Source organism: Galeopterus variegatus, unplaced genomic scaffold, assembly GCF_000696425.1.
Source record: "Galeopterus variegatus unplaced genomic scaffold, G_variegatus-3.0.2 Scaffold5192, whole genome shotgun sequence".
NCBI lineage: Eukaryota > Metazoa > Chordata > Mammalia > Dermoptera > Cynocephalidae > Galeopterus > Galeopterus variegatus.
This window is the reverse complement of record NW_007731303.1, coordinates 5,826-14,433: the sequence shown is the minus strand read 5'-3', so window position 1 is coordinate 14,433 and position 8,608 is coordinate 5,826. Positions and strand designations below refer to the sequence as shown.

Here is an 8,608-nt window from a genome sequence, read left to right as displayed (position 1 = left end):
ACATTTATTAAATTTTTACTGTGTGCTAGGCACAGTGTTTAGCATTTTATATGCAGGATTTTATTCATTCCTCTTGACAATACTGTGATCTAGGTACTGTTATCTCTATTTTTAAAATGAGAATAGCGAGGTTCGTAGAGGGTAAATAATTTATCCAATGTCTCCCAGTTAGTATATAGGAGAACTGGGATTTTAATTCAGCCTGACTCCAAAATCCCAAATACACACCCATGTGTGCAGGTTATTGGTAAAAAACTACAATAAAGTGCATTTAAAACTGAAGCCTTTTAGTTCAAGACATCTACATTTCTTTGATTTCTAATGTGGTTGTCCATTTAAAAATATATACTTATTGGCCATGTATATTTCTTTTTTGATGAATTACCTATTAGTGTTCTTTGGGGGGGGGGTTGGTGGTGACAGTTATCTCCTTATTTATTTATAATAGCTCTTTGTGTAGAAATGATATTGATCTTTGGTTGGTCAAGTATGATATAGACCTTGTTCTCAATTTTTCACTTGTCTTTTCATTTTATTTCTGTGTTTGTTTTTTAAACAGGTTTTCTAAATATTAAGTAGCTGAATCTATTCATTTCTGTCTTTGTGGTTTGTGCCCTTGGGGTCAAGCCTTGGGTGTCTCAGGCCCTGTCCTGCTTCCCCGTGAGGGTCTGAGGTCCTGCCCAGGCTGCTCCATTCTGTGCTGTGCCAGGCTTCAGCCGACTCCTCCATTGCGTTCTCTGGGTTGTATATGCCACCAAGCTGCATTCTCTCCTGCTCTCCTGTCCTCAGAGTTTTACATGAAATACCTCTTAGGTTTTACCCGCTCTTTACCGCTGCTCCTTCACCCTACCAGGGAATGACTCAAGTGGCAGACACTGCACCTGCAAAAGCTCTGTTCCCATCTGATGCTTGGGCCACCTTGTGGGCTGTCCTTTAGGATGACTGGCTTCCCCACAAGGATCCCTAACATTCTTGTAAATAGCCTTGCCCATGCCCTCCCCAGCTCTCCAGACATAGCCAAACACATCCCCAGCCCATGTGAATGCAGGTTAGGCTCAGGTTGGGTGCTCTGTTCCAACCTAAGTTGTTGGGTCCACCGCCGGCCGGCCGAACAGCCCTTGCCTCACTATCAGTCTCTCCCTTGGTGTCCCTTCTGGTGGGCGAGCGAATTGCCCGGATTCCTCTTTCCCTCCTGTCCCCGTTGGAAGGAGATGGGGGAAGAGAGCCGTGAAGAGAGGTGAGCACAGCTGCCGGCCCCAACCAGCCAGTTAAAGGACACTCAGATGTGGCGGGGGTTCTGTCGAGCAGTTCCGTTTATTATCACACAAGCACTTGCTTTTAAAGGCAAATGGGGAAGGGAGGTTTTTACATCCTCTGACCAGCTTAAAGGTTACGAGAGCATGCATCCTGTCTCAATGCCTAGCTATCGCAATCACGCAGTGTTCATGAGCACAGAAGCGTGTATTTGGCCAATAAGGGCTAAGGCAAGGTTCCCGCAGACCCCCCCACCCTACTTCCTCCTGGCGCCGTCTTAGGCTGCCACGTTAATATGCCCTTGTGGGCCCATAATGGCGCTGGGTGTAATGTCACTTAAGGTGGCGTTAGTTTTTAAGGCCCGACACTAAGTCAGTATGTACAGAAGCACGTCAGCATCGGAGTCTGCATCCTAATTCCCCAGTTAGGACGCAGACCTAAACCCTGCATGTTTTGGCCCCCACCCCCTGCCCCAGCCCCATTCAACAGACTGGCTTGTGAAAAGGGGACGTATTTCCATACGTCAAATACACCTGGAACCACAGGTTCACTCAGGTTTTAGCAGGTGAAGTTGAGGAACATGAGGTTGTGGTATGAATAGCTTTACTATAATTTTATTTTTAAAAAATCTCCTATGGCTTAAAACTGGCAACCCTGTATTTTTTTAAAAAATCTGCCTCCTACTGTGGGTAATTTGTATTGCAAAATCTGCACAATTCCCTATTACATAAAAATATAGGTCAAGATGAGCAAGACAATCAAAATGAAATGCATGTGAGGTGTGTGTAAACCCCTTGAAAAGCGTTATATAAATACAGGACTGGCAGTGGTCATCTGCCATAGCACCAACAAATGTCCTTTTTGTGTGCCAACAGGTGTCCTCCACAGCCCCTGTTCAGGGACTGAGGGTGTGCCCACAAAAGTCAGGGGGCTGGTAGGGCAGGCCGATGGGAGAGATGCAGGCCGGTGCTTTTCACCCTTGATTGTCTATATGTGTTTTCCGAATATCCTTTAATGAATATATATTGCTCCTGTAATAAGAGGGAAGATCCCATCTTTGTATGTATCAGTCTGGGTATCAGCAGTAGTGATGATATAAATAACAGTTAGTAATGTACTCTTGGTGCTTAGCATTTGGTATTAACAGCACGAGTTTTAGAGAATAATCTATTTGGACACTGTGCTCCAGTAATTCTGAAAGCTCCAGAGTATAATGTGTTATCATCAGAATAACATGATTATAATTATTTATAGCAGTAACATGAGCATAAAATTTTATTGAAATTATAAATTTCTCTTTATGTCCTTAACATCTTTTGATGCGAAAAACAAATGTGTCAGTTAAATACAAAATCAATCCTAGAGAAGGCTCTGAAGGAGCCTGCGAGGCCGTGTCGATCTCCTGCAGTGCTGCCCTCTCAACAGCCTTTCCACATATGCAGTGTTCAATTTTAGCAGCAAAACTCTGGAAGCTCTGTGGACAGCACATGCATTCAGGGTTTTGTTGCTTTGGACTTTAAAAAGTCTAACTTACTACAGCACAGCTGCCGAGTCCTAATTAGAGTAAGATGCCTGTGAGAATGACCAGGTCCCCCAGAGCTCACCGTCTGAGCCAGAGAAGTTCCCTGTTCTGGCTCTTACAGGGAAGATCTTGCAAACCCCCTAATTCTCATGTGTGCCGTCATTTTATTTTAATTACATACAACCCAGACCCCAACTCTTCCTCAGTCTGAATCAATTATCTCTGCATCTGGACCCCAAGAGCAACATTCGAGGTGCTCCTGGGACAGGTTGGGAAGGCATCATGGGCTGTACTTTCAGCCCCGTGTTCTAGCTCCTTACCACATTTTCCAGTTTTTTGTCTTTTTATTTTGCTCCAACTTTTAATGTATTCTCTCTTGATGAATTGGCAGGTCCTTGTAAGCCTCTTAAATCATTTCTGTAAGGGGACAGGGGACAGGGGATGAATAAATCCATATAGTCACTTCTTGAGCTTTTCCTAATCACCTTTATGGGAAGTCATCTTCAAGTCACTTCTTTAAGGAGGCAATATGACATAGAGAAAAGACCCAGTGACAGTGTTCAGGTGGCCTCAGTTCTAGTCCTGGTCCTCCTGAAAATGTGATTCCTGACCTTGGTCAGTCACTTCGCCTCTCCTCCCATCTTTTACCATGAAGATCTATTTATTCACCCATTTATTCATTCAACAAAAAGATTAAATTGTTTCGGACACTGTGCTGGGTGCTGTGACTTAAAAGAGCAATGACACATGGATCATGTCCTTGAGGAGCTTTGCATTCAATGGGTGAACAGACAAAGAATGGTCCATTATGACACAAGATGACAAAGACTCAGCTGTGGAAGAAAGAGCTTAGGAAAGGCAGCTGGAAGACCCAGCTGACCATCTTAAGCTCTTGTTTTCTCATCTGTAAAGTGGGGTAGAAATACCTGTCCCACGAGCCTCACAGAATTGTTCTGGAAACCAAAAGAAGAGCTTCAAATGCTTGAAAGAACCTGAAGAGAATGTAAGACTGTTGTTGTTCCTTAGTGCTTGGAAGAGAAATTGTAAATTTCCCATCGCTCATGTCTCTCTTATAACCATGAAATTCCCGTGGCGCTTTCTTGTCACTTTAAAGTACCTATCTCTTCACTTCTGCATGCTGTCACAGAGGGTGTATAGGACAGCACGGGGGTTCTCAAACTGGCTGTACACCAGAACTGCTTGGGCAGAAGTTGACAGGCTGCGAGGGGAGGGTTGGTATTGGAAACACGACTTGTATATATTCCATTTAGTGGAGCACCACACAGAAAAATAATACCTTGTACGCAACGCTCCCCCAAAAAACAAACAAAAAAAAACGCATTCACTTAAATGAATATGATTTGACACGACTTGTATATATTCCATTTAGTGGAGCACCACACAGAAAAATAATACCTTGTACGCAATGCTCCCCCAAAAAACAAACAAAAAAAAAACGCATTCACTTAAATGACTATGATTTGGTCTCCACAACAACCTCATATGCTTGTAATATAGGCAGAAAAAATATTAATATCCTATTTGACAGATGAAAAAGTGTTGGCTAAGAGTTTCGTATTTCCAAGGCTTCTCATCCCTAATCAGGGTTTGTTATGTTATAGAGAAGGCCTTATCATGAATAACAAAGGCTTGGACTTACGTTATTAGTCCACTTGAAGAATACATTAGTATAAAGTAAAGTGCTTCTCAGGCTTTGAAGACGTACGTCCTAATTTAAGAAAGAAAATCATTACACTCTTTCCGGTAGAAAGTTTATATGCCATGACAAACTGCACTGGTTGACACAACTAAAATGCTGAGAAAATATAATAAATATGCCTTTTTATGATATGCCGAGCTGTTGTGAAAAGCATGAAAGCAGAAATCCTGAGAGGTCGGCCTATGCCAAAGCCAGCTTTCACATCCAGTTTCTGCCAAATTCTGTGATGAACAACTTTATGCCAATAAATTCAAAGGCTTCAATGAAATGGGTAATAAAAATACAGTTTTAAATCAACTAAGAAAGAAATAGAAAGCTTGAGTAATCCTATAACCATTAAATAAATTTTATCAAAAGTTAAAACCTTGCCACAAAAAATACAATAGGGACACATGACTTTACAGGTGAGTCCTACTGACGTTCACTGTATAGTTCCCATTACCCACCCAGTTTATATTATAATTTATACATTATGCATTTAGAAAAATCTATCTGCACTTCTGGTTTCTGGTCCCAGATATAAAGAGCTTAAAACAAAATGTCACCCTGTCATAACAACAAAGAGGCTTAACAAACTAAAAAAGTCAACAACTCATCTGTCAGAGAAGTGAGGGCACAGGGCAAACCACAGCCCTGTGCTTTGTAGAAACAGGTGGGTGCAAAGAATCACAAGTTACTGCAGCAGAAACGCACAAACAGAAACATGGGAACTAGTACCAGGGTAGGAAAATCCGAAATGTAATTGACTAATTTCTGGAGGCTCAGAGTGAACGTCTGAGAATTAAAAAATCCAGGGGACTCAGTGATAAGGGAGCCCTCATACTTTTGCAAGTTTTACCTCCAGGCATTCGACCAAGTTCTCACAGCGAATACTAGAGAAAAAGCTCCTTGAATATTGGAGAAAAAGTTTCCAACAGGGGGAGGGAAAAAAGGAACCAATTTGAATATGCCAGAGCACTTAGTTTTTCTTAACAAGGCATGCTCTCAGCAGAAACTATTTTCAAGATCCTAAACTATTGGGGTTTTATCAGAGCCTGATGATCCTGAGGAAAGGGAAAGACCCCAAATCAGTCCACTCAGTCCATTCTGTTCCATCTAAGGGGTGGGGGTGGGGGCTAAGCAGCACTTTTGAAATTGACAGTTCGGAGGCACAGGGACACTAAAACACGGAGCCCTAATCATCATCACACTAGATAGAATACGTCCTGCCACCCACCCCCACCACATTACTAAAGGCCTATTTACCACAGTTTTTTTTTTTCACCCAGTACGTAATATCTAGCTATCAACAAAAAATTACAAGGCATACTAAAAGGCAAAAAACAGTTCAAAGAGGTAGAGCAAACACTAGGACCAGACAAAGATATCACATGGGTGTTGAAATGATCAGGATGGGATTTTAAAACAACTATGATTAATATGCTGAGGGCTGTAATGGGTGAAATAGACATCATTCAAGAAGAAACAGACAATGTAAAGAGTGGTGGAAATTCTAAGAAAACATAAAAAATAAATGCTAGAGATTAAAAAAAAAACACTAACCACCCCCCCCCAAAAAAACCCCAAACCAAAAACAACCAAACAAAAAATCAAAACTACTTTAACAGAAATGAAGATGTTTTTGATGGGCTCATTAGTGGATTAGACATGGCTGAGGAAAGAACCTCTGAGCTTGAGGATATGTGAATAGAAACTTCCCAAACAGAAAAGCAAAGAGAAAAAAGACTGAAAAAAAAGGGAACAGCATAGCCAAGAAATGTCAGACAACTGCAAAAGATGTAACACACAGAGAGTGGGAATACCAGAAAGAGAAGAAATAGAGAAATGGGCAGAATAAATGTTAGAAGCAATAATGACTAAGAATGTTCTCAAATTGATATTAGACACCAAATCTCAGATCCCCGAAGCTCAAAGAGCATCAAGGAGGGTAAATAACAAAAATCCACACCAAGGCATATCATTTTCAAACTGCAAAAAATTAAAGATAAAAAAACATTGAAAGAAGCCAGAGGGGGGAAATCTTACCTATATGGGAGCAAGGATAAGAATTATATATCCACTTCTCAGAAACCAAGCAAGCAAGAAGAGAGTGGAGTAAAATATTTCAAATGTTGAGAGAGGGAAAACAAAAACAAAAACAAACAAAAAACCAAACTCACCAACCTAGAACTGTGTCCCTTGCAAAACCATCCTTGAAGAATGAAGGGGGAGTCTCTGCTTTGCTGCTCATGTGGGTACGTCCCAGGAGAAAATGAGGCCCCTGGACACCATTGAGCTGGCAGAATCAGAGGACGTGGAGGTGCAGGGGCCTGAGGAAGATTTTGAACAGTTTCTGCCTCCAGTCATCTACCAGATGGGTAAGGATCGTTGCCTGTTACTCGGAAGCACAGGGGAGCACGTATGTGGAATAGGGGCAGGTTGTGGGAGATGGGCCATATGCTCATCCAAATAAAAATCCAGGTGGAGGCGTCAGAGGAAAGCTCTGTGAATCATCTTCAGAACCCAAATGATGGAGTGCAGGGCAGGGTGGCAAAAAGGTGCAAGAGAGCTAAGGAGAAGGCTCAGATGATCACAAACACGGCAGAGCGGTTGGTCAAGCTGGTCTGGTGGGCAGAGAAAAGTTAGTCATCTTGAGGCAGGATCAGCAGTTGACAGCCAGTGGGTTTGGTCAACTGATGGAGACTGGCTGACACCCCGGAGAAGCTGAAGCCAGAGAGTTTTATGTTTTCTCTTTTTTCCTCTGTCCACTCTGTCCTCACTTACACTACGTTTTTGTCATGGTCTGTGGTTGATGACCTCAATATATGTTTTGATTGTTAAATTTTGTTTGGGAAAGTAACTTTTACTTGGAAAATGCTCTCACATACAGGAATTAGGAACTAGATTGCAAGCTCTTGAAGCAGTTACATTTATTCCTGAGCTTTGGTGGTTATTTCTAAATTTTGAAGTGCTTTCCTCTTTCTTGTGTGACCTGATATAGCTCCCTGGAACTTTGGGTCTGTGTGCGACACGTGAAACTCAGAGTTGAAGTTCTCCAGCTCTGGAGGTGCTGAAAGAGCTATATTAATTCTAGAAGATGACTCCATGCAGCAATTGCTGAAAAAGGGATCAGACTTCAGCTGGGAATGTAGAGGGGGCTGAGCTGGCCAGGACTGGGAATCAGGAGAAGTGGGGAGAAGAGCATTATCTGTACGTGGGAACCTCAATTTCTGTGTGAGACCAAAGGAGGAGAGACGTATTTTGCTCAAATTTCAATGTTATGTGGTGCGCTATCTGATGTCACCTGTCTGGTGAGTTTGTGTGGACATCGTAGATTTGTCTGACGTGGAGCCTAGAGTAGAAGATGAAATCTTGGTATTCTGTACAAGTCTACGTAATACCCTGCTGCATTTCAGGGGTTGCTGAGCATAAAATGAAAGGTATTTCCAAAGGCCCTTGAGAGGCTGGGGAAGAAAAGAGTGGAACTGTCTGCATTGGATTCTAAATTGACAGGGAAGAGGCATTTTATTCATATATTGTCCATCTCTAAATTCATTTGAGTAGCAGACACCTGACAGGTTTTTTTTAAGCAATGAAAATCTTTATTCAAAATAAAATTTCTACAGATGCCCAATATGTGAACAGGTGCAGATATAAAAGCTCGTTTTACTTCAGTGTGCCTCAGAATCGCCAAGTAGCAGACGCTCTGGGAGGCTACTTGAGGATCCTGTGTACTCCCCAGATTCAGCGTTATAAAGTTCAAGGTTCAGTCCAGCAATCTGCATTTCAAGCACGCTTGGTGATTCTGATGCAGAATTTAAGTACTTTGTGAATTAAAAACAAATCCTGAGTGATCAAATTCACCTAACAGGTATTTAAGACACCTACCATGTCTTAAAAAAAAACAAACAAAAAACCTTACATGTTAATAAAAGTATTCATTTGCTTGAAAAGAAAAAGTGAAGGGGAAATAATGGTTTTCTCAGACAAACAAAACTATGGGAATTTGCTATTAGGAGACCTGCCTTGTAAGAAATGTTAGAAATTCTTTAGCGAGAAGAAAAATGATATAAGTCAGAAACTCAGATTTATATAAAGAAAGGAAGAGCATCAGACAAAGAATAAGTGAAGGG

General features: G+C 41.7%; 1 pseudogene; it reads left to right on the top strand.

Moving 5' to 3' along the window:
* The first annotated feature begins 6,747 nt into the window (after positions 1–6,747).
* On the top strand, positions 6,748–7,130 carry LOC103604504 (annotated as a pseudogene).
* The last annotated feature ends 1,478 nt before the right edge of the window (positions 7,131–8,608 follow it).